Below are 24,812 nucleotides of genomic sequence, written 5' to 3' on the forward strand. Positions count from 1 at the left end.
AAGTATAGCCGTCCTAGGATGTCCTGAACAAATCAAAACTGACAATGGGCCTTGTTACACCTCCCAAGTGACACAGGAATTCTGTCAAACCTGGCAGATCAAATTGGTTGACGGTATCTGTCCTGGTTTGAGCTGGGGTAGAGTTAATTCCCGTGAGGAATCAGGAAAGGGTACAGCTGACCCAGGCTGGCCAGCAGGTGTTCCATACCATCCTAATGTCATGCCCAGTATATAGGTAGGGACTAGCCGGAAGAAGCTCTCTTCCGGGGTCGTGGTTTCTTGGTCTCCATTCTGGAGCGGTCACCTAGGTCAGGTCCTGGGTGGTGAGCAACTGCATCACTCACCAGTTTTCTTTGTAATATACCCTTGTCTTTGTTACAGTTGTTCCTTTTCAACTTTCCCTAGTAAATTGTTCTTATTTCAACTTACGCAGGCTCTTTTACTTTTTTTTTCTCCGATCCCCTCCGCGTTCCGCCGGGAGGGGGAGGAGTCGCGGGTTTCTTTTCCCTTTTGCTCCGGCTGGGCAAAACGTGGGGCACGCGAGGTTGAAATAGAACAGAGTGGGTTTAAACAAACTCCTTGTGTACACTCCTAACACTAGTTAACTGATTGCTGGTCATAGTGTTGGTTGATGTAAGTAATACTGATGTTGCTTTTGCAGAATTAGAAAGAAATTAAGACAAGGAATTTCGACTGGTGTCTGCCTCTGTGTAATGTAAATCAGTGGACTGACCATAACACTGTTATCTGTTTGTTTGTAATGTTAACTAGAGTTTTAAATATCAGGACTGTGGGGAATGGGTGATAATACACAAAAACCAGACATCCCCTGAGGGGACTGTAGTTGCCTCGAGAAGTTGTAAATCTTGGAGTACCTAATCAATGGGGAAACAAGGGAGGGACCTCGCCACCGCCAGGATAGGGAATAAAAAGCCGAATATTGTACCTGTCAGGTGTGCCTACTAGCTAGGACACCCGCTCTTGCAAGAACGCTTAATAAAAGTGTTTCACTGCAGAGTCTGACCTGAGTCTTTCGTGAGAAAGCTTGTTTTGTTTCTCACAGTTGATATGCTCATATGGTGGTATTACATGTCCTCTTATCTGCATCATGTATGTCCTGTGATAGTGTTTCTCATCTGTGGAAAATGTATGAAAATTCTCATGCTACTGCACTGGATGGGATTGGCTTATGATATGATTGTGTCATGAGTTATTAAGTTGGGTTGGAATGTATACATAATTTTTTGTCTCTTCCACATTTTCTCCTAGAACTTAATAACGACACTCAATTTATGGGAAAAACTGACATGTATAATTCCTCCCACTATGTTACTTACCCTCCTTTCTTCAAGGTGCTTCTAATGGATTCTAACAATAATATTTGGAATGTTCTAATTACCGTGTTTGTATTATTTTCCCTCGTTTTCACCTCAGCTTGGATTGTAAAAATTGTTTTTTGGAGAACTATGAGGTTGGGTAGCTATGTGAGGAGAGATATACAGAATATGGGCAGGTGTCCAAGGAGCTTTGTACCTGTAAAGATTTGGAGAACACATGAACCTATTCCTAACTCATCTGTGCCAGAACCAGTTGCTGTTCTGAGTCCAGCAGTGCATGTCCCTGATGCAGCTGTGAACACTCACACCCAAACAGCAGACTCCGTTGCTGTTACCACTGTGGACACTCATACCCAGACAGCAGACACTGTTACTGTCACCACTGTGGACACTCATACCCAGGCGATGGATATTGTTGCTGTGTCCACTCAAACTCAGACTGCTGCTGCTACAACTGTGGATGCTCAAACCCAGACTGTTGCTGTTAAAACTGCAGCTACTCAAACCCAGGCAACTGATATAATTGCTGTTGAATCAGAGTATCAATTTGTGCCAGTATCAGTTGCCCCTGTACAGAAAAAGAAATACACCAAAAAATCAGATCTCAGCACGAAGGATGAAGATGAACAAGGGATATCACAGAGGCAAGAAGAGTTGGAGCCAGAGATAATCAGCCGGTCCTTGTCCCTGAGTGAACTGTGAGATGTGCGGAAAGATTACAGCCATCACCCAGGTGAGCACATTATCACCTGGATGCTCTGAAAATGGAGCCCACAGTTTGGACTTAGAGATCAAGGAAGCCAGGTGATTGAGCTCCTTATCCTGGGACAGGGGTATTGATAAGGCTACGGGAAGACCGTCACAAACCCTCAGCCTCTGGAGACGACTTCTGTTGGGTGTGAAGGAAAGATACCCCTTCAGGGAAGATGATTACAAGCCCCCCAAGCAAGTGGACCACCATGGAGGAAGGCATTCAATATTTGAGGAAGTCAGCTGTACTGGAGATTATTTATAATGACTATGTGTCCACAGACCCAGATGAAGTTCAATGCACACGAGTTATGTGGCGAAAGTTCCCACGAAGTGCACCACCAAACTATGCCAGTTCATTGGCAGTCGTCTCCTGGAAAGAAGACGAGAGGCAAACGGTGGAACAACTAGCTGCCCAGCTTCGATAATATGAAGAAAATGTGTCTTGGCCCCTACAGGCTGTTGTTTCGGCTGTAGAGAAAATGTCACGGAAGGTTGACCAATTTGTGTTTTGCTCTCCACCTGCCAGTACTCCAGCTGTTAAGAATAAGGATCCCCGTGCTCAAAAGCATGAATGTAAGGAGTATACACCCCAGGATGTTTCATGGTCCCATCCACCAGACCAAGGAGAGAATATGAGCAAGCAGGATAGGTCACCTACCCCATCTACTCCAAGATAACCCACTCCAAAAGTACAGGCACAGGAGTTGCAGAAAGGAAGGATTAAAAGAAGTAACTCTCCTTGGAGGAATGTCGCTCCAGTTTCCAGTGAGCAACCCCCTAGACAAGATAGGAGGGTTGATTTCAATTTTTATTCCCTCGAGGAGACCTCTGGTGTTTCCTGGGAAAGAACAAATGATGACTACGATGATCAGTATTAGGGGGGCCCTGCCTCCAGCCAGGTGGAGGGAAGGGATAATCGGGTTTATTGGACTGTGTGGATTCATTGGCCTGGCACATCAGATCCACAAGAATACAAGGCTTTAGTGGACACCAGTGCACAATGTACTCTGATACCATCAAATTTTAAAGGAACAGAATCCATTTGTATTTCTGGAGTGACAGGGGGATCTCAACAGCTATCTGTATTAGAAGCTGAAGTGAGTCTGACTGGGACAAATTGGCACAAGCATCCCATTGCAACAGGCCCTGAAGTTCCATGTGTCTTAGGCATAGATTATCTTAAGAAAGGGTATTTTAAGGACCCAAAAGGATACCGGTGGGCCTTTGGTGTGGCTGCAGTGGAGGCAGAAGAGATTGAACAATTATCCAGCATGCCCAGCCTTTCAGAGGACCCTTCTGTTGTGGGGTTGCTGAAGGTTGAGGAGCAACAGGTACCAACTGCAACCACAACAAGTGCACTGTCTGCAATACCACACCAACAGAGACTCTGTGATTCCCATTCATAAGTTGATTCGCCAATTGGAGAGCTAAGGGGTGGTCAGCAAAACTCACTCACCCTTTAACAGCCCTATATGGCTGGTACAAAAGTCTACTAGGGAGTGGAGACTGAATGAAGTCACGCCATCACTGAGCGCGGCTGTGCCATCCATGTTGGTACTCCAATACAAATTGGAGTCCAAGGCAGCCAAATGGTATGCCACCATTGATATTGTGAATGCATTCTTCTCAATTCCTTTAGCAAAGGAGTGCAAGCCTCAGTTTGCTTTCACTTGGAGAGGGGTGCAGTATACTTGGAATCAACTGCCCCAGGGGTGGAAACACAGTCCCACCATTTGCCATGGACTGATCCAGGCCACACTGGAGGAGGGTGAGGCCCCAGAACATCTGCAATACATTGATGATTTGTGGTGTGGGGTGACTCAGCAGTGGAAGTCCTTGATAAAGGAAAGAAAATAATTCAAATTCTTCTGAAGGCTGGCTTTGCCATTAAACGCAATAAAGTGAAAGGATCTGCACAGGAGATCCAGTTTTTAGGAGTAAAATGGCAGGATGGATGTCATCATATTCCAATAGAGGTGATAAACAAGATTGCAGCTATGTCTCCACCAGCTAACAAAAAGGAAACACAAGCTTTCTTAGGTGTTGTGGGTTTTTGGAGACTGCATATTCCAAATTACAGTATGATTGTTAGCCCCCTCTATCATGTGACACGGAAGAAGAATGATTTTGAATGGGGTCCTGAGCAGCAACAAAGTTTTTAACAAATTAAACAGGAGATTGTTCATGCGATGGCGCTTGGGTCAATCTGAACAGGACCAGATGTTAAAAATATGTTCTACACTGCAGCTGGGGAGAATGGCCCTAGTTGGAGTCTTTGGCAGAGAGCACCTGGGGAGACTCGAGGCCGACCCCTCGGGTTCTGGAGTCAGGGATACAGAGGATCCAAGTGATACACTCCAACTGAGAAGGAGATGCTGGCAGCATATGAAGGAGTTCAAGCTGCCTCAGAAGTGACTGGCACAGAAGTGCAACTCTTCCTAGCACCTCGACTGCCAGTGCTGGTCTGGATGTTCAAGGGGAAGGCATTCCCTATGCATCATGCAACTGATGCTACATGGAGTAAGTGGATCGCACTGATCACACAACGAGCTCGCATAGGGAAGCCTAACCGCCCTGGGATTCTGGAGGTGATCACAAACTGGCCAGAGTGCGAAGATGGTGAAATATTGCCAGAGAAGGTGACACGTGTTGACAAGGCCCCATCGTATGATGAACTGCCAGAAGATGAGAAGTGGTATGCCCTGTTTACCAATGGGTCCTGCTGCCTTGTGGGAAGGCATCGGAGATGGAAGGCAGCCATATGGAGTCCCCTATGCAAAATTTCAGAAGCCGCAGAAGGAGAGGGTGAATCCAGTCAGGTTGCAGAGGTAAAAGCCATCCAGTTGGCTTTAGACATTGCTGAATGGGAAAAATGGCCAAGGATCTACCTCTACACTGATTCATGGATGGTGGCAAACGCTCTGTGGGGATGGCTACAGCAATGGAGATAGAATAACTGGCAACGACAGGGCAAACCCATCTGGGCTGCTCTGCTATGGCAAGACATTGCTGCTCGAATGGAGAAACTAGTTGTGAAGGTGTGCCATGTAGATGCTCACGTACCCAAAATGCGGGCCACGGAAGAACATCTGCATAACCAGCAAGTTGACAAAGCTGCTAAGATTTCTCAGATAGATCTGCATTGGCAACATAAGAGGGAGTTATTTTTAGCTCGATGAGCCCATGATACCTCAGGTCATCAAGGAAGAGATGCCACCTATAAATGGGCTCGTGATCAAGGGGTGGACTTAACCTTGGACACTATTGCACAGATTGTCCATGAGTGTGAGACGTGTGCTACAATTGAACAAGCAAAACAGTGGAAGCCCATATTGTATGGAGGACGATGGCAGAAATATAAATAGGGAGAGGCCTGGCAGATTGATTACGTCACACTGCCACAGACTCGCCAAGGCAAACACCGTGTGCTCACAATGGTGGAGGCAACCACAGGATGGTTGGAAACATATCCTGTGGCTCATGCCACTGCCCGGAACAATATTCAGGGCCTTGAAATTAAAGTCCTCTGGCGACACGGCACCCCAGAAAGAATTGAGACAGACAATGGGACACACTTCAGAAACAACCTCATAGATGCCTGGGCCAAAGAGCATAGCATTCAATGGGTTTATCATATTCCCTGTCATGCACTAGCCTCAGGGAAAGTTGAGCGATACAATGGATTATTGAAAACCACACTGAAAGCAATGGGAGGTGGAACTTTTAAGCATTGGGATACACCCTTGGAAAAGGCCATCTGGTTAGTCAGCTCCAGAGGATCTGTCAATCGAGCTGGCCCTGCCCAATCAGAACCCTTACATATTGTAGAAGGGGACAAAATCCCTGTGGTACATGTAAAAGACATGTTAGGGAAGGCAGTATGGATGTGTCCTGCCTCAGGTAAAGGCAAACCCATCTATGGGATTATTTTTGCTCAGGGATATGGGTGTACTTGGCGGGTGATGTGCAAGGATGGGGAGACTCAATGTGTGCCTCAAGGGAATTTGATTCTGGGCGAGAATAACCTCTGAATTAAATTGTATAATGATAGCTGTTGAATGGCATTATTTCTATAGTTGCTCTATGTTATGTATGTGTAGATGATTATGATGTGGAAACCTAGACATGATGTGTAGATGGTATAGAATAAGGGGTGGGATGTCCTGGTTTCAGCTGGGATACAGTTAATTCCAGTGAGGAACCAGGAAAGGGTACAGCCTGAACAGCTGACCCAGGCTGGCCAGCAGGTATTCGATACCATCCTAACATCATGCCCAGTATATAGGTGGGTGACTAGCCGGAAGAAACTCTCTTCCAGGGTCACGGTTTCTCGGTCACCAGTCCAGAGCAGTCACCTAGGTCAGGTCCTGGGTGGTGAGCAACTGCATCACTCACCAGTTTTCTTTGTAATATCCCCTTGTCTTTGTTATAGTTGTTCCTCTTCAATTTTCCCTAGTAAATTGTTCTTATTTCAACTTACGTGGGCTCTTTTACTTTTTTTTTCTCCGATCCCCTCCGCTTTCCGCTGGGTGGGAGAGGGGGAGATGTCACAGTTTTTTTTTCCTTTTTGCTCAGGCCGGGCAAAACCACAACAGTATCTCTCACAATAGCCAGGGACAGGAGATTGTTGAATGCACTCACGCTACTCTTAAAGTACATCTCAACCGTCTTAGGGAGGGACATAGAATTACCCCCGATAGGCAACACGACATTTTGATGCACTGTCTGTATGTCCTTAACCACTTCGTTTGAGGGTCAGGACCCATACCAGCGCAAGCACACTTTAGGGAGCAAGAATCAGTAGCAGTAGATAAATTACCAGCAGTCAAATTGCGGCAAATCGACACTGGGGAATGGGAGTCAGGGTGGAAGCTTAGATGCTTGGGCTGAGGGTATGCTTGTGTAGAAAAGAAGGGAATCCAGCAGTGGGTCCCGGCAACATGATTATGACCAGAGATATGAGCCTTAACAGTCTACTGAGTCTCTTTTGCAGGTTGATGTGTTCTTTGGAGTGCTCGCCATGACGCAGATCCAGCTGGGGTCACTCAACAGTTGGCAAGATTGGGCAGTGAAGTGGAACACAACCAGCACCTGTTTATATCTGCCTGCAATTGGCTCGGCTAGCACATGTACTGGGCAGACATGTTCTGTATCAGCCCGTGCCACAGGATGCTGGAGTCATCGAGCTTAGGGAGGGGGAGATGTTGTAGGCAGCCAGAAGATCTCGGGCAGCCTGGTGATGTTGCTGGTAGCAGCAACAGAACTTCCCCATCCTTCCGCATCATCCACCAAGTATATCCAGATCCATGGGAAAAACAATCCCCTAGATGGGATTGCTTTTGCCCAAGGCAGGATTGACCCAAACTGTCTTTCTTAACAGATTTTTCATACGTACTGCAGGGACTTTATCCCCTTTCACAGTGTGTAGGAGTTCTGATTCAGCAGGGCCAGCTCGATTGACAAGATCTCCTTCTATTGGGCATCCAGATGGCTTTTGCTAGGTACACACAATGTTTGAAGCTCCTATCTTCCATCACTTTCAAATCAGTCTTTAATAGTCCATTGTATTGTTCAATTTTCCTAGAGGCTAGTGAATAATAGACGATGTGATAGACCCACTCAATGCCACACTCTTTGGCCCAAGTATCTACAAGCTTGTTTTTTAAATGCATCCCGTTGCCTGACTCGATTCCTTCTGGGGTGCTATGTCGCCATAGGACTTGCCTTTCAAGGCCCAGGATTGTGTTCTGGGCAGTGGCATGAGGCAAAGGATATGTTTCTAGCTATCCACTGGTTGCCTCCACCATGGTGAGGACGTAGCTCTTGCCTTGGCAAGTCTGTGGCAGTGTAATGAAGTTAATCTGCTGGACCTCTCCGTATTTATACTTGAGCCATTGTCCTTCATGCCACAGAGCCTTCAACCATTTGACCTATTTGATAGCAGCACATATCTCTCATGAATGACCTCTGCCACAGCATCCAAGGCCAAGTCCACCCCTCGATCTCAAGCCCATCTATAGGTGGCATCTCTTCCTTGATGTCCTGAGGCATCATGGGCACACCGAGCTACAAATAATTCACCTTTATGCTGCCAGTCTAAATCCACCTCAGCCACTTCAATTCTGGCAGCCTGGTCCGCCTCCTGGTTGTGCTGATGTTCTTCATTGGCATAGTTCTTGGGTGTGTGGGCATCTACATGTTGCATCTTCACAACTAGTTTCTCCAGGTGGACAGCGATGTCTTGCCACAATGAAGCAGCCCAGATAGGTTTCCTGGCATTGCCAATTATTCTGTTTCCATTGTTGTAGCCATCCCCACAAAGCATTTGCCACCATCCATGAGTCAGTACAGAGGTATAGTATTGGCCATTTTTCTCGTTCGGTGAGCCAGCTGGATGGCTTTCACCTCTGAAAATTGACTTGATTAACATTCTCCTTCTGCAGCTTCAGCTGTCGAAAGGGACTCCACATAGCTGCTTTCCACCTTTAATGATTTTCCACAACACAGCAGAACCCATCGGTCAACAAACCATATTGCTTGTCACTTTCTGACAGCTTATTGTATGGTGGAGCCTCTTCAGCACGTCAACTATTCAGGCAACGTTCCAAAGTCTTTGCCCTCTGTCCAGTTGGTGATCACTTCCAGGATGCCTGGGCGACTGGGATTTCCTATACGAGCTCATTATGTAATCAGCAGAACCCAGTTACTCCACGTGGCATCAGTTGCATGATGTGTGTGGAGGAGACCCTCCCTTTGAACATCCAGCCCAGCACTGACAGTCAGGGTGCTAAGAGGAGTTGTACTTCAATCCCAGTTACTTCTGAAGCAGCTTGGACTCCTTCATATGCTGCCAATGGAATTGAAAAGAATTCATTAGCAGTGTCAATGGTGGCGTACCATCTTTCTGCCTTGGATTCCAGTTCATATTGGAGTTCCAGCATGTCCGGCACAGCAGCACTCAGTGGCAGCGTGACTTCATTCAGGCCACAATAGTCTACTGTCAGTCTCCACTCTCCAGTAGACTTTTGTTCTGGCCATATGGGGCTGTTAAAGGGTGATCAAGTCCTGCTGATCACCCCTTGGCTCTCCAGTTGACAAAATCGGTTTGTAGATTGCCATCAGAGATTCACAGTTAGTACGATATTGCTGCCAGTGCACTGTTGTGGTTGTGAGTGGCACTTGTTGGTCTTAACTCTCAGCAACCCCACAGCAGAAGGGTCCTCTGAGAAGCCAGGCAGGCTGAACAGTTGTTCAGTTTCTTCTGTCTCCAAGGCAGCCACACCAAAAGCCCACCAATACCCTTTTGAGTCCTTGAAATGCCCTCTCTTCAGGTAATCTATTCCCAGAACGCATGGAGCTTCTGGGCCTGTCACAATGGGGTGCTTCTGCCATTTATTTCCCATCAGACTCACTTCTGCTTCCAACACAGTGAGCTGTTGGGATCCTTCAGTCACTCCGGAAATACAAATTTGTTCGTCTCCTCTATAACTTGCTGGGAACAAAGCGCATTGTGCTCCAGTATCCATGAGAGCCTTGTACTCTTGTACAAAGATCCACACAGACCAATAGATCCTGTTGTCCCTGTCCTCCCCCTGGCTGGAGGCAGGGCCCCTCTAATATTGATTGTTACGTGTATCACATACTTTCTGTGGGAAGGAATTAGAGGTCCCTTTGAGAGGATCAGAAGCACTGATCAAGCACTGCAACTCTGGGAAGCTGCTCATTGGAAACCGGGGCAGCATTTTTCCATGAGGAGTCCCTTTTTGGTTTTGCTTGTAGTTCACGTACTCTTGTCTCTAGGGCCACAGTAGGTTTTCCATCCTACATCCTCAGGTTCTCTCCCTTACATAAAACCACAGGTTACCATGGTGTGTGTACCCTCTGTAGCTCCTCTCTTCATCAGAAGAACGCTTGCCCTAATAGTAGAGACGTGGGCCCATACAGGTGAGGAGCAGGAGATATCTTTCTTAAACTGATGGAACTCACAGGATAGTTTCTTCACAGTAGAGACACAGGATTGTAAAGAAGAAGAAAGACTTCCTTCGTCCTGCCAGAGTTGACTGATCACTTCATCCACCGTTTTCCCCTCACCTTTCCATGACATGACAGTCAACGAGTTGGCATATGATGGTGCCTTCTCCATAGGTTGGGTCAGGTTACTAATGAATTCTGAAAAGAAAAGCCCGAGGTATGGGAGTCACCACAACACTATATACAAATACCAGCTAAGCCCCATAACCAATGACATAATCATATCATAAGCCAAAAGAGCCCAATATAACAAAATCATGATCTTCATTACTTACCCCAAGGTGATAAACAGCACTGCAGGGAACACACAGAGAAGGTAAGAGTTTACATAAAACTACCATGTAAACAGCTGAGACAGCATTGTGATCAGTTGCCTTGTATAATCAATATAAGAAAACTGTATAACATCTGTCCTTATCTCAACCCTTCGTGCCCCACGTTGGGCACCAAAAAGACTATTCTGGTTTAGACCTTGTGGTTACAGACCTTTGAATAGGCATTTGAAAACTTTATTATGAAACAGGAGTGGATCTGAAACTATGAAATAAGAGTTTCTGGACACTGAACTAGTTCGGTCCTCGAGTTCCAAACTTCGTCACTGGACTTTCAGTATTTCTTCAGTATTTTGTTAAATGGTTTAAACAATTAGCTTTCCAAATATATCCACTTTTTTGTTTACTTTTTTCTTCTTTTTCTGATCCACTGACAAATTATTTCATGGTTTTGTCTCTCTGGCTGTTTAAATTCAGAATTAAATGTGTTTTCTGTTACCAGTTATGGTATTTTGAATTGCAGTGGACAGAGCTGAAGCAGACAAATGAAAGGCTATGGGACTGCTTCCCTTGATTCTGCTTACTGATAAATAGAAATTTCACTGTCTTGTTAACTGCTCCATGCTCTCCAGAGAGTCAAAATATGCCTACTCACAAGGCCAGAGAGCAGAAGAGAGAAATGTTCAAGGAGCTAAAACTTGGTCCCTCCTTTGTCAACAGAATAATACTGAAATTGTAAAGTAGTATGTGCAGAAGTCTGCAACCAACTGCAGGTACCATCCAAGCATGTAATTTTAAAGGCTTCTTTGGTCCAGCTTCCCTTGTGTAATCCTTCTGTGGCGAAATGACAGATGTAAGATTTGGATGTTGTCAGTGTGCTCTTTTTCACAAATACTAAACACACACAAACCTTCAAGGTTTAAAGTAGTGGTATGTACAGTCATTATACTGATTATGCTGATTTGTTAGTGTTACTGGCATTCATTTTGTGATGTGAGATTTCATGAGACTACAAGTACCAGAACTGTTTACTTCTTCCCAATCATCACACTGTCTGTTTTAAAAGTAGATTGTAGGTGAAGAAGAGAGAATCATCCAGAGAGGTGACAGGCATTCCTACTAGAAAGTCAGTTTGCATCCATGATACTAAGTTAAATAAATCCCAGGAACATGGGGAGTTTCTGGAAATCAAAGTTATTTAAAATATATAAATCTCATTGATCTGTTGATTTAGGACAATCAAAATACGTTAACCAATTTGCTTCCATAACTGTTTTCTTTATGTCAAATAGGCAACATAATTTTCATTGGTAAAAGATCTAATTTTGGTACACTTCACATTAAGAAAGTAAAAGGCATGAAAATATGAAATACAAATAAATGCTTTATAACCATTTTTAATGAGAATCTAAAAATAAAGATGGAGCAATGGCACAGGCTGCCCAGAGAGGTTATGGAGTCTCCTTCCTTGGAGGTCTTCAAGACCTGCCTGTACATGTTCTTATGCGACCTCATCTAGGTGAACCTGCTTCTGCAGGGGGATTGGACTAGATAATCTCTACAGGTCTCTTCCTACCCCTATGATTCTATGATTCTATGATAGAAAAGTACAAATTAAGAAAATTCACCATTTAGATATTTATAAATGTTAATAAGATCTCCCCTCAATCTCCTCCAAACTAAACAGCCCCAGTTCCCGCAGCCTTTCCTCATATGAAAGATGTTCCAGTCCCCTGATCATCTTGGTGGCCCTGCGCTGGACTCTCTCCAGCAAATGACAAACCTATGTTGTACTTTGGCTTTTTCCCTGTCATTGCTTCTTCCTCATCCTAGTCTGAAGGTTTGCTATGAGCTCAACTTGCATAAATTTACAAATCATAACCATTCCTGCTGTCCTATTCCTCTGTTCTTCATTTTGTCTTCTGCATTCCCAAGAACTGCACAAGAGGAGAAAAGCACAAGAAGAGAAAGACTTAAACAACCCTTTCATTATATCATTATATCATGTCGCAAGACTCAAAGTCTTGTGATCTCACAGCACTAAGCAACTTGTGATCTGAGCAACTGGCTGGTTTGCTGGGGAATTTCCTTTACTGTTTTATCCTTCGTAGTCCCATGCCCAACGTTTCCTGTTCTAACAGAATGTGATGAAAAAAGCGCTTTTCTAATCAAAACCATATGTAATGTACTTCTTCTCAATTCTCTGTTTTTAACTTCTGAGTCAATTGGCTCAAAAGAGATTATTTTTCTCCAAAAAACATCCTGTTTTCAAACTAAAATGGAAGTAACATACCAGTTGAAAGAAAAAGATGTGTCATTTTTTTGGAGCATGTAATGAAACAATCCTATAATCCAGAATTACGTTTTCCTTTATGAATGTTTAGCTTTCCTGTTAAATATTGTATTCTTGGATAGACTGCTGGACAAGGAGTGAATTGCAGAGATGAGAGAGACTCATTTGGCAAAGTGGAAAGTAATACAATGCATCTGCTTACCTCAGTAGATTGACAGGATTTGCTGCATACTGAAAGAAAAGCTAGTTAAAAATACTACAATGTATTCCTCTTTTGTCAAAATGCATATTTCTTATTTGTAGGAATAGATACAGGACAAAATAAATAAAATATTAAATCCCTGAGTATTTTAAACTGTGTATTGGCATTCATTCCTGATTGAAAGAGTTCCAGTCAGTTTTGTACAGATTCTTCTTTGATGACAATAATTGTTAGCTCACAAGATAATGCCTACTTGTATAATACAGGCTATCATATATCATCTTTTTTTTCTCAGACAGCTGCTTTTTTTCTTCCTCTGAATACACTCAGGCAGATTTTTGATAGCTGCAGTCTGGAGCACTCTTTTGTTTTTCCTGGGGGGAACAGGTAAAAGGTATTGGGGCTCAGGTTATTTTCTCCTCTATCCTGTTCACTAGAGATAAAGGAGGAGTCTGCAATGGAAAAATCAGCCAAGTGACTCCTGGCTGAGAAGCTGGTGCCGGCGTGAAAGTTTTGGGTTCTTTGACAATGGATCTTTCCTTGGGGACTACAGCTTGATAGGATAGGATGGGATTCATCTCTCTTATAAGGGCACTGGGATATTTGGGAATAGGCTAGCAAACTTAATAAAGAGGTCTTCAAACTAAGGGACTTTGGGGATGGTGAGAAAAGAAAACTAGAACAAGATGTCCTCTCTATCTGGGAAACAGGGCAGGACAGGGAATGCAATGATAAGTGCCTTTCTGCACACTGTGCTGAGATGCGGAAATCTGACCACCCTGAGGAAGAGCCAAACCGGGGAGGATCCTCCTGCATCTGTCCGGGGAAGCCTGTGTGTTTGAGTAAGCCCCTGCGCTGCCTCTACACCAATGCACGCAGCCTGGGGAATAAGCAGGAGGAATTGGAGATGTGGGTGCGATGCGGGGCTACGACCTCATTGCGGTCACAGAGACATGGTGGGACAGCTGCCATGACTGGAGCACAGCCATGGAGGGCTATGTATTGTTTTGGAAGGACAGGCTGACAAGGCATGGAAGTGGAGTTGTTCTCTATGTGAGAGAGCAATTAATGTGTACTGAACTGTGCCTGGGTGAGGATGAGTGCTTATGGGTAAAAATGAATGGGCAGGGCAAGGCAGGTGATATTGTTGTAGGAGTTTGCTACAGGCCACCTGATCAGGACGAGGAAGTAGATGAGACCTTCTATAAACAGCTGAGAGCTGCCTCACGATCACAATCCGTGTTCCTCATGGGGGACTTCAAAAACCCTGATATTAGCTGGGATAGCCACACAGCCAAGCACACACAGTCCAGGAGGTTCCTACAGATTGTTAATGACAACTTCCTGTCACAGATGATCGAGAAACCCACAAGAAGGGGTGTGCTGCTGGACCTGGTACTGACAAATAAGGAGGGTCTGATTGGGGATGTGAAGGTTGGAGGCAACAACCATGACATGGTAGAGTTCAAGATCCTGTGTGGATGAGGCAGGACACAAAGTAGGACTGTGACCCTAGATTTCAGGCAAGCCAACTTTGGCCTCTTTAAAGACCTGCTTGTACGGATCTCATGGGATATGATTCCAGAAGGTAGAATTGCCCAAGAGAGCTGGTCAGTCTTCAAGCACCACTTCCTCCAAGCCCAGGATCAGTGTGCCCCAATGCACAAGAAAGGAGGAAAAGGAGGTAGGAGGCCTCCATGGATGAGCAAGGATCTGCTGGGACAACTCAGGCAGAAAGCAGCCATCTATGAGAGGTGGAAACAGGGAATGGCTTCTTGGGAAGAGTACAGGAACATTGCCAGGCCATGCAGGGGTGCAACTAGGAAGGCTAGAGCCCTTCTAGAATTAAATTTAGCCAGCGATGTTAAGGACAGTAATAAGGCATTTTTCAAGTACGTCAGCAGCAGAAGGATGGTGACGGGGAATGTGGGCCTGCTGCTAAACGCTGAGGGTGCCCTAGTGACTGAGGATGCAGAGAAGGCTGAAGTACTCAATGCTTTCTTTGCTTCAGTCTTTGCGGCCAAGTCTAGCCTTTGGGAAGTCCAACCGAGCAAGGATAGAAGGAGGGCCTGGACACCAGAGGACTTGCATTTGTTGGAAGAGGTTAAAGATTTGTTGGCTAAGCTTAAGGCATGTAAGTCTATGGATCCTGATGGGATGCATCCTAGAGTCTTCAATACCTGCCTGGACATGTTTCCATGCGACCTGATCTAGGTGAACCTGCTTCTGCAGGGGGGTTGGACTAGATGATCTCTAAAGGTCCCTTCCAACCACTACAATTCTATGATTCTATGATTCTAAGCCTCTCTCCATCATTCTTTAACAATCATAGAAGACAGACTAATGTCACTCCAGTCTTCAAAAAGGGCAAGAGGAGAACCCAGAAAACTGCAGGTCGGTCAGCCTCACCTCCATCCCTGGAAAAGTGATGAAACAACTCATCCTGAATGTTGTCACTAAACATATGAAGTAAAAGATGGTTATCGGGGAGAGTCAACATGGATTCACCAAAGGGACATCCTTTTACCCACCTGATAGCCTTCTATGAGTGGATAACCGTCTGGTTATATGTGGGAAGAGCAGCAGATGTCATCTACCTTGCCTTCAGCAAGGCTTTTGACACTCTCCCATAACATCCTCATCAGAAAGCTCAGGCTGTGTGGCTTGGATGAGTGGACAGTGAGGTGGATCAAGAGCTGGCTCAATGACAGAGCCCAGAGGATGGTGATCAATGGCACAGAATCAAGTTGGAGGCCAGTGGAGTTCCACAGGGATCGATTCTGGGGCTAGTCTTGTTCAACATCTTCATCAATGACCTGGACAAAGGGACAGAGTGTACCCTCAGCAAGTTCCTAGATGACACCAAACTGGGAGGACTGGCTGACTCACCAGAAGGCTGTGCTGCCGTTCAACGGGATCTCAACTGGCTTGAGAGCTGGGCAGAGAGGAACCTCATGAGGTTCAACAAGGACAATTGCAGAGTCCTGCATCTCAGGAGGAACAACCCCATGCACCAGTACAGGCTGGGGATTGACCTGCTGGATAGCAGCCAGTAATGTGTTCTTGTGGCCAAGAAGCCCAATGGCATTCTGGGATGCATCAAGAAGAGTGTGGCCAAGAAGCCCAATGGCATTCTGGGATGCATCAAGAAGAGTGTGGCCAGCAGGTCAAGGGAGATTCTTCTCCCCCTCTACTCTGCCTTGGTGAGGTCTTATCTGGAGTTCTGTATCCAATTCTGGGCTCCCCAGCTCAAGAGAGACAGAGAACTTCTAGGGAGAGTCCAGTGGAGAGCCACCAAGATGATCAGGGGATTGGAACATCTTTGTTATGAGGAAGGGCTGTGGTAACCTGGGCTGTTTAGTCTGGAGAAGAGGAGACCGAGGGGGATCTCATTATTATGTATAACTATTTAAATGATAGATGTCATGAGGTTGGGGCATTCCTTTTTTCTGTTGAAACAACAGGAAAAATGTCCTTGTGGCCATCACTAATAAAGTCCCATAACGCTCTTCCCAGCTTTTCCCACTGTGTTATTTCAAATACATTCTTAAGGGAGGTGAAAAACCCTTTATCCTGCCCCCATTTTAAGAGTCTCTGTAAAGTCTCTATCATAACTTAACCCTCTCTTGGAGAGAATAAGCTGGAGGAGGTCTATCGTAACTTGCTCTTCTTTACTTAACTTTTTTCCCGTCCTTCCAGCCCCAGGCCACTCAACTGCTTCCCAGTTGTCTCTGCTGCAGCAATCTGAGATCCAAGATCATCCTGCAATCTCCCCCACGTCAGTCCAGCTGGCATGTTCCATTCAGCCAGGTCTCCCACCTTTTCAGATCAGAGTGTTTCTTCCAAAGAATTCCTCCTGAAAGGATCAGCTCATCATGTCGGCCCTTCACAGTATCATGTCAGGGTCTCCACTTGCGGGGACGGCCCTGGGTAGAAGACAAAGAGGTTAAAAACTTGTTGGCCAAGCTTAATGTTCTTAAGTCAGTGGGACCTGATGGGATGCATCCAAGAGTGCTGAGGGAGCCGGCTCATGTGGTTGCTAAGTTGCTGCTTAGAACTCCCTCAATGACAGAACCCAGAGGGTGATGATCAATGACATAGAATCAAGTTGGATGCCTGTGGCCGTTGGAGTTTCACAGGGATCAGTTCTTGGGCCGGTCTTGTTCAACATCTTCATCAATGACCAGGACAATTGGACAGAGTGTACCCTCACTAGATGATCTCTAAAGGTCCCTTCCAACCCCTACCATTCAACAATTCCATGATTCTATGAACTTCTGAAGAGAGTCCAGCCACCGAGATGATCAAAGGACTGGAGCATGTTTCATATGAGAAAAGGCAGCGGGACCTGGGATTTTTCAGGTTGGAGGAGATTGAGGGAGGACCTCATTGATGCTTACAAGCATTTCAAAGATATCTGTCAAGAGGTTGGGGCAACACTTCTTTTCTGTAATATCCAGTGATAGGACTAGGAGTAACAGACAAAAGTTGGAACCCAAAAAATTCTCCTTAAAAACTTTACTGTGAGAGTGGTGGAGTAGGCTACCCGGGGAGGGTATGGAGTCTCCTTCTCTGGAGGTTTTCAAAATCTGCCTGGATGCTTTCCTGTGTGACCTGATCTAAGTGGACCTGCTTTAGCACAGGTATTGGACTGGATGATCTTTAGAGGTCCCTTCAAACCTCTACCATTATGTGATTCTGTAACTTCACATACCTCAAAGAGGTAAAGATATATATGACGATATCCAAGATCATTTCTACTGGTTAGAACAAGTACTAATGTTGTCCAGGTTAACCAGAATATGGTGAGTACCAAAGTTATGTTTACCTAACATGCCATATTATAGAAATAGTTAGTAGATCTGTTATCTGCTGTAGTAATTATCACTGCACATGTACTGCCTCCAGCACTGCAACCATACTGCACATAGTACCTTGGTTCTTTACTGTTTTGTCTAACATGTTGTGTTGTTCCCAGGAAATGTTTTAGTGAGTGATGGCACAAATAATAATATCAAACTTTTAAAAGATAATACTTTTTTTGTTTGAGAGTATGAAAAATAGTACTGACATCAGTTTCTACAGCTAAGTTAATGGCTCACACGTTTAAAGCCAAAGTACAGTGGAGGAAACAAGTGACTTGCAGCAACAAAGAACTGACAAAAACTTACCTATTCCTTTCATCTGCAGTTATCAGGAGCAGAAAATAAGTCTTCCATGGGAAGATTTCCCAGGGAAGTTCCAAAAGTATGCAACAAGCACACAGCTAGTGATTCCATTCCATTTATTGTGGAGAGAAAGCAGAGCATATGGGAGCAATAGCCAAAACCTGCACTCACAGAATCACAGAAAAGTAGAGGCTAGAAGAGACCTCTACAGATCATCTAGTCCAACCAAAAGTGATGGCCCAACCTCCTGACATACACCATTTAGATATTTGTAAACATTAATGAAATCGTGATGATTTCGCAGCCTAGAAATTGCAAAGGTCAGGAAAATTCAAAGTCACATTATTAGATCATCTATGGTTAAGAAGATGAAATAATGAAGAATAGGTAATATTAACTACTATTAATAATTATTATTTGAATGCTTAATTGAGGAGATTTGATTAGCCTATTTTTGGTCACCTGACCTACATTGTCTTTGCACAGAAAATTTATTTAAAGTTATTCATGTTCTGCCAAGATATGCAGTCTAACAGGTTTGTTTTCACTGTTTTAACTGTTTCATGTGGGATGTGAAGAAAACATACTTAACATTCTTCACTTGAATCACTTTGTGGCCCTATCACCATGCCATACATGGCTGAAGAACGTGTCTTTGCATATTAAAAAATACATTTTCTATAAAAGTATACTAAAATTCACTAGATAATTAACTCACATTTCTTCATACTGTCATTGGCATTATTTACAATTACTCCAGCTTAATAAAGTGAATCTTGGAAGCTCTAATTTGGTATGTTTGGCCAGAAAACAGTCACTTCATTTTAAACAAAAAATGATTCTTGACATTTGTTTCACAAAAAATCAAAACAGTAGATTTTCATGAGGAAGCTGTGGGTGGAGAAATAAACCAAAGTAATAAAGTTTAAATATGTACACTGACTGATTTTTGCTGGCTTTTATTCCTAGTATTTGATTAAAAACATTTACTGGAACAGAGAGACTGAACCACTAATTGTCTCTAGGAAGTCGCTGGAGCAGATGATGACAAAAAATGTCTCATTAAAAATATCCTATTTTTTCTAGTTAATAGCTTAGCACCAAGTTCAGTCAAAAAGAAACCTGAAATTAGCAACTACGATTATTGAAAATTTACTTAAGTATCTATAATAGATTGTTTGACCAGAAAACTTCAAACTGGGATTGAAAATCATTGTTGTAACAATGTCACGAAGAATAGACCCAAAATATTTACTATACTTACCATGTTTATCATTCACAATGTTATATACACACATAAACCTTATATATTTAAGTGAACTTCTGATTTTTTAATTTACATATAGCCTATTACATTAATGGAGTTTAATATTCATGGTGTCAAACAATTCAGGTATGCAAATACAATCAAAATCTTAATTTAGTTTTTAAGGGAGACAGAGGGAGTTCTGTTAAACATTCTAAACTGGAAAAATCTGTCTATCACATTATAATTGGCTCTAATTAATATTGCCAGAAGCTACAGCTATAAAAATCTTTACCAAACACTGAGTCACACATAAACTGGTGAAAAATCCTTCTCTTTCCCAGGCAAACATTAGAGAAAATCACTTCCAATATGTTCCTTAAAATGAGAGCTGATTAATGACTATAAATGAAGACAAATATATGAGCACAGAAGTCATTTTGTTGAAATGTAGGATATTATGTATTTTCCTAAATAGTCAAGACAGACAGATGTGAAAAATCATGAAATTATACTGTATACATAACGCACGTATGTATGTTTAGCTAGACTAGAAGACTTAGGCTCCATCCTTTTAAATGGAAAAGTGATACAGTTAGACATCGTGCACAGAAGCTTTATCAAACTCTTTTCAGGAGGATTCTCTGCACAAAACGAGCACATACGTCTCTTGGGACTGTGGCCCATGGACATAGGGCAGGCACCAGGGGAAGACTCTAATGGGAGAGACCTTTGTTTTGAATAGATGAGATTGTTTTTTCTCCAACTGCTGTCACTGGTCCTGATGCCCTTGTCATCATTGGCATTTGCTCTCTTGACTGCTGCAGGATGACTTAGAGGATGGCAAGGCTTTGGGTCTTTGGAGTGCTCAGGTAGACCCAGGTGCCATTGCTGAGAGAAAAAGTAATTTGTCAAAAGCAGTATCAAACCAACTGATGAGGTGGCAGTGAATTTTAAAAATCAACCGATTTTCTCAGAAGACATCAGATTGTGTCCAAAAAATGTGTGTATTATAACAGTCCTCTTTGTCCTCTTCAGAAAAGCATTGCAGAGTGGTGGTTAACCAATGACTTTGAATTACTTGACACCTGTTAAGTGCTGTAATTTTGGACATGGTTCAACCAGTGTTGGAGATGGAGACTAAAGAATAAACCTATTATGCAAGAATCCTGCCATGTTCACAGAATCATAGAATGGTAGGGGTTGGAAGGGACCTTTAGAGATCATCTAGTCCAACCCCCCTGCAGAAGCAGGGTCACCTAGATCAGGTCACATAGGAACATGTCCAGGCAGATCTTGAAAACCTCCAAGGAAGGAGACTCCACAACCCCTGTGGAGCCTGTGCCAGGGCTCTGTCATCCTCACAGTGAAATAGTTTTTCTTATGTTTAAGTGGAACTTTTTGTGTTCCAGCTTCATCCCATTACCCCTCGTCCTGTTGCTAGCTACAATAGAAAAAAGGGATGTCCCAACCTCCTGACACCCACCTTTTAGATATTTATAAATCTTAATAAGATCACCCCTCAATCTCCTCTTCTCCAGACTAAACAGCCCCAGTTCCTGAAGCCTTTCCTCGTATGAAAGATGTTCCATTCCCCTGATCATCTTGATGGCCCTGCACTGGACTCTCTCCAGAAGTTCCCTGTCCCTCTTGAGCTGAGGAGCCCAGAACTGGACACAGGACTCCAGAGGACGCCTCACCAGGGCAGAGCAGAGAGGGAGAAGAACCTCCCTTGACCCCTGCTGGCCACACTCTTCTTGATGCATCCCAGGATGCTATTAGCCTTCTTGTTCAATGGTTGCAACACAATCGTGTTCCAGTTGTTGCTCTTCCTGTGAAGAACTGATTGCACTGTGACAAGTTCCATTCACAACGAAGCTGCTGCCATCTGTGAACAGTTCCCATTCAGGGTTTTCAAGAGGATCATCCTTCAGGTCCTCTCTGCTGGAATATGTATGTTCAATGGTTGCAACGCAATCGCATTCCAGTTGTTGCTCTTCCTGTGAAGTACACAGAAACACTGCAGCATTTAGAAGGTTAGTTGTTTTCAACACTACATCATCCTGCTCAGTGAGAATTACCTGGTATTTCATCATTCGGCTCGGGGATAACCAATATCCCCCCTTTTGCTCCAAAACTGTTGTTACCATATGTGAGACATACACTGTAATAGTCCTTCCCAAGGTCAGCTTTCTTGCTTCTTGGATCAGTGTGACAGTTGCAGCTACTGCTCACAGGCAAGAAGGCCATCCCCTGCTCACCAAGTCCTGTTGTTTGGAAAAATATCCCACTGGTCTCTTCCAACTTCCTAGTTTCTGCGTCAGAAGCCAAATGCTGTCATTCATGAACAAATAACCAAAAATCTTTGGTTAAATCGAGGAAGTCTAAGGCTGGTACTGTCATCAGAGCTATTTTAAGCTTCTGGAAAGCTTCCTGCTGTTCTTTTCCCCATGTAAAAGGGTTAGATTTTTGGGCTTCATATAATAGTTTGGTTATAAGACCATAAGCCACGATCCAGAGCCTGCAACATCCCGTCATTCCTAAAAATGTCCACAACTCATGCACAGTGCGTGTTTCCAGAATAGCACAAGTCACTTCCTTTTGATTTGTTCCCAGCATCCATTCTCCTTTTGAAATTTCAAGGCCCAGATATATCACTGTTTGGCATGCTATTTGAGCTCTTTCTTTTGATACCTTGTACCCATTTATTCCCAAAAAGTTTAAAAGTTCAATGGTTACCTGTATGCAGGCTGACCTTCCCGTTGTGGCAATTAGGATGTCGTCCACATATTGGAGAAGCAAATGCTCTGGTCTCAAGTGTCACTGTCTTTTCATTAGTCCAAAGTTCCAGTTCTTTTGCTAGTTGTCTTTCAAAGACAGTTGGGCTGTTCTTGAATCCTTGGGGTAGCCGTGTCCATGTTAACTGTACCTTGTGTCCTGTTTGGGGGCTTTCCCACTCAAAAATAAATAGTTTATGACTTTCCTTCTCCAAAGGGATACAAAAGAAAGCATCTTTTAAATCAAACACTGTAAACCACTGATAATTTTCTCTCAGAGCTGTGAGTAAGGTACATGGATTTGCTATAACTGGATGTATATCTTTCACAATCTGATTTATGTGTTTTAAATCCTGAACTAACCTATACTCTCCATTCAGTTTCCGTACTGGTAAAATAGGTGTGTTATACTCTGACTCACATTCTTCTAGAATTTGATATTTCATAAATTTGTCAATTAGCACTTTTAATCATTGTTTTGCCTCAGGTTTTATTTGGTATTGTCTCACTCTGACCAATTTTGCTTTTTATTTTATTTCAGTTTTTACTGGTTGTGCCAATTTTGATTTTCCTGGAATCTGAGTTTCCCACACTATTGAGATCACTGCATTCTCCACTTCTGGAGGTAATTCTAGCACCTTTGTTTTTTCTTTTATCATCTATATTCGTCGTGTCTTTGATTCAGGTATTTTTAGTAATAAGTATCCGTTTTCAAAGACAATTTGTGCATTTAATTTAGACAACAAGTCCCTTCCCATCAGGGGTATGGGACATTCTGAAACATACAAAAATTCATATGTTATAACTTTGTCTCTGAATTTCAGATCCAGTGGTTGCAAAAACGGCCAGATTTCCTCTTTTCCTGTGGCTCCCACAATATTTGTAGTTTTAGTTCCTATTGCTCCTCTACATGCATTTAAAACTGAATACATTACTCCCATGTTTATATTGGGTTCTATTCTCTGAAGTTTTTTGGGGTTTTTTTGGTTTTTTTCTATTTTTTTTCTTTCTCACTTTATCTGGGTGTTCCTTATAGGAGTCGGTTGATTTTTTTCTCAGAGAATTAAATCGGAAAGTGAGAAAGGCACTTTCATGTATACTGGTTCACTCTGCCCAACCCCTTGCCTTAATGGGGCAATTATACGGTGTTTGACTTTAGATTTTAAGGGGACCTTTAAGGTGGTTATTAAATGAGTACAGCATTGAGTTCTCTTGGACATTGATGAGGAGGGTTTTGTGTCAGAGTCCTCATTTTTCCACGTTACTACTATCTGGAGAAGGCTGGGAGCCCTCCCTAGAGCCAGCACTGTGGGATGTATCCTTGTGAGGTTGCTGGGTCCCTGTTCAGGTTCATGTTGGGGAGTGGGTAAGTGAGAGAGGGGGTATATATAGGAACAGCTCTTCCCCCTTAAGGGTCAAATGTTAAGACACATTTTTGCTGCAGTGCATGGGGAGCAACCATTTTGAATCTTTTGTTTTTCTACTGTGAGTGACATTACGCGATTTGTTCATTCAGATTCTTTCTGCCATTCAGATTTTTCTCTTAAATAAAAGAACAGATCTACATATGGGACTTTATCTTACTTTTCCTCAGTCTTATAAAACAACATTAATTGCAAGATAGTATTATAACTTAGTATTCCATTCAGGGGCCACAATTCCTCATCATCCAGAGGATACATTGGCCACGTATGATTGCAATATTCAATAAGCTACTTTTTACACAAATCATTATGTATTTCTTTTCAGTGAGCCAAAAGGCAGTCCAAAGGAGAGGTTTTTGGCACAGGGCCCTTATTGTTAGAATTTCCCCCTTAAACAGGTTTGACCACTTAGATTCCATAGCCAAAAATTATGGTGTCCTTCAAACACAGAGACTTAAAGGCACAATTCAATATTTCTACACATGATTACAGTACTCTATAAGTTGATCTTTACAAAAATCACCCTTAAATTCCTTCCAATGTGCCAACAGACACCCAAGGGGTGAATTCTCAGGTACTTTGTTTGCCATTTCAAGATCTTTTTAGTTACAAATACTTTCTCAACAGTCTTCTCATTCTTTTACTTCACTTCTCTCAGGCTGCACCCCTTGCGGGATCACAGAACAGCGGATCAAAGCTCTGCACTCACTTTGTGCACAATGGCACATCTCAATCACACATATACAGACAGCTTGCAACACAATATACAATAATATGCGTATATATACAAAGCAATATACAAACCAATGTACAAATCAATGTACAAACCAAAACTAATAGGTACCATATACTTATACCAATTACCAATAACAATGTCAGTCCTGCGATCACTTTCGCGTTCGCCTTACGGGCAGTGCCTAGGCTCCTAATACCCAATATGAGGATCTTCTAGCCCAACCAAGCGGAACCTTCGCTCCCTCTTACTGGCAGGACCCTTTGGGCTTTCCCTGGGCCCAACCAAGTGGGGTCTCCGACACCGCGACTTACAGGCTAGTTCACCTGGTTCCGCCCCCAGCCAATTAGAAGTGCCTTACCACTCCAGGGAACATAGCGAGGAGCTGTAAGGGTCGCAGGCGATGGTCCTCCCCGAGAATCCCTTGGTGTCTGTTGGAGTTTGATCAACATCTGATCAAACAGATCCGAACCGCAATCACGAAAAGCTTATCTGCACAGGAATGCAGACAGATAAGCCAGGCACTTCTTTATTATGCACGGGGGGAGGGTGGGGGAGGGAGGGGGCGGGGATAGC

This window comes from Colius striatus, chromosome 4 (assembly GCF_028858725.1).
Source record: "Colius striatus isolate bColStr4 chromosome 4, bColStr4.1.hap1, whole genome shotgun sequence".
Taxonomy (NCBI): domain Eukaryota; kingdom Metazoa; phylum Chordata; class Aves; order Coliiformes; family Coliidae; genus Colius; species Colius striatus.